Genomic DNA, 2743 nt, shown 5'->3' with positions numbered 1-2743 from the left:
CAGGTCAACCCAATCATGAGATTGAAGGATGGGACCTTTTCTCGAAAGACTCCGGATCCCGAGAAGAGTGGAAGATGGTGCAACATCGAATCCTGTTACGTTACTTCGAATGGAATCTTAGCCCGCCTCACTTTCTTTACTGCATAAGGGCCATAACATAAGGGCATAAACGAAGTCAAGGGATTTCCAATTCCGACATTCTCATTCTCAAGATTCAACGCTATTCCTTTCACACCGCTGGCAAATTCAACCATCAAAAAAAAGCTGTAGAATCTGAAGAAATTCTAAACTATTAATCCCTCTTTCTGAAAGATTCTGAAGAATAGCCAAAAGCTCGTCGAAATTCTCGTAATCACTAACAAAGAAGGATATGTCTCTAAGTGTCTTCCCTTCCGGAAGAATAAAGTCGGGACCAAAATAAAGCTTTAGGCATCGATCAATTTCTTTCTCAATTTGCTCTCTAAGCGTATCAAAGTAGAGATCCATAAGCCTGTCGGCCATATTCTCTGCATTGAGGCCTCTGAGGCGCACTGCACGATAAATAATCAGAGTAACCAGTGGAATGTATGTTAACCCCATAAAAGTCAAAACGTGGGAAGTTATATCGACCAAACAGTTCAAAAGAGCTTCGGACATTCCGTATTATTTCAGACTGAAATAGAAGAGAAATTCAAATGTTATATAGATACGGGAGAAGATTAAACCTCTCTTGGCGTGATTTGAATTAGACCATCCCTATCTAGGAAAAGAGTCCCGCCTTCGATGCTTAAAAAGTCTAATCCTAACTAAATTCTATACATTATAAAGACGAAAAAGACCCTTTGCCATTTCCTTTTTTCCTAGCTTAACTTAAAAGGCGTCCCTTTCTTTGGATATGCCCTTCCTTATTTACGCAAATAAAGCCGCCGAAGAATGGGAATGCTAGACTCTACCAAGTAAAGCAACTCCAACTGTCACTGCAACTGGCTCGCAAACTATTCCTGCTGACGGGCTACAACCACAACCTATGCTATGGAAACTCCCAATGTCAGGTCCAACTTCGACTGTGGAGGATCTTCATCCCAGATCAGAGAGGGAATAGAAGATCAGGCTTTCGGCCTCACCTGTAGTTGATGATAAGGCATTTGCCTCCGCTGTATTAAAGTCTTTAGAATGAGAGGATGCTTGCAATCACTAAAGAGTCACTCTTACCTTTCCTAGAAGAGAAAGCAAAGCAACAGAATGCTATCAGTGATTCAATCGATTCCTAACATCGTCTTTTTCCTTTTGATTGGAAGGAAGCGAAGCGCTAAGGAAAGAAGAATCAAAGGATTCGGGTTCAGCCAGACGACTAAATGCAGTGACTAGCTTTATGCTCTTGAATATGACTCTCACTGGGCAATAGAAGGAAGTTTCTCTCTAATCCCCACCAACACCATAGAACTTTACTTCTTAGCAAGGTAGCTGGAAAGGAGGAAGCAAGAACTCTTCTCTCACCCGAAGGCGAGCGAGGGGATCCCGGGTGGGGTTCACGAGCGATAGAGGAAGAAAGTAGCCGTCTAATAGACTTTCCACTATTCGTCTTGAAAGCAAGGCACTGACTCACGGGTGTGGGGAAGTGCCGATAGTAGCTCTTTCAGTCCAGTGGTAGGGAAGCCGCCCCCGTAGTACCTAAAAGCGTAGGGGGCAAAGGCTTCCCCAGTCCCTTAGGTTGGAGGGAGTGCTTCACGGGTGTGGAGCACGACCGGGGCTGAGTTGTTAACTCTTTCGCTGCCGACGCTCAGGGACCCTATCAGTAGAGCTACAGGAATCGAAGAAGTCTAATCCCAACCCATTTCCATTTCTCCCATCAAGCAAGCATCAGAGGTTGTCAAAGCCAGTTTTTCAGTAAGAAAGCTTAGGAAAGCAGGACTAGTGAAAATGACAGGAAGCACTATGGACTTTAGCAGGAGTCTTGAAAGCTGTAGTATTTTAAGTCAGTTCCTTGGCTCTAGTCCCACCTAATCAAAAGCATTAGCCCTCTATTCTGCTTTCCAGGGCTAAGTCTTTCGATAGCGGTCCAGGCGTGCAATTGTTTAGCCTTTTAGAGTTGTCCCCAAGGATCTTTCTAGTTGCTTCTTTCCTGTACTAAGTATACTCGGTTCGGAGTGAGCTTGCATATGGTTGTAATAAGTAAAGAGAACAACCATTGAGAAAGGAATTTCTACTACAGCTTTGTTGCTTCGGTTTAGCAGTCCGCGTTAGCAAGCAGTCCAACTATGGCTATGGGAGGATCCCTTATGCAACTGTTTTCAGTAGTACGCCTAGGAAAAACCTATATGTTTTTTCCTAAGCTAAGAGTGAAAAGGTACTGGTACAAAGATCTTAGCCTTTCAAAAGAGATGTGCGAACGCTAGTCCTGACTTGAGTAGTAATCAATAGAAAGAGCTAGGCGGTACAACAAAACAGAAAGTCATGCTTAGATTCACTCTGGTATATGCTCCAAAGCCAAGCTTTACGAAAGAAAGAGTCCGGATCGGAAGGTGATTTTTATGCCTCACACAGGCTATTTCGCTAGGCTCAGCAGATAAGACAGGATTGAACTAAGAGAACGGCTATTCCTATCATCAAAAAAGTCGGCTCCATCAATGAATTACTTGACCCTAACATTGCTATTAAAAGAGCATCCTGAAAAGCGGCCTCAGGGCGAAGAATCCTTACTTATTATATTATAGAAATAGAAAGCATAAAGAGCCACTCATTCAGAAGGGATCGGTGTAGAACT

The sequence above is a fragment of the Arachis hypogaea genome, unplaced genomic scaffold (assembly GCF_003086295.3).
Source record: "Arachis hypogaea cultivar Tifrunner unplaced genomic scaffold, arahy.Tifrunner.gnm2.J5K5 arahy.Tifrunner.gnm2.scaffold_22, whole genome shotgun sequence".
NCBI classification, from domain to species: domain Eukaryota; kingdom Viridiplantae; phylum Streptophyta; class Magnoliopsida; order Fabales; family Fabaceae; genus Arachis; species Arachis hypogaea.
The sequence above is the reverse complement of the archived record's forward strand: the minus strand, read 5'-3'. Positions refer to the sequence as shown.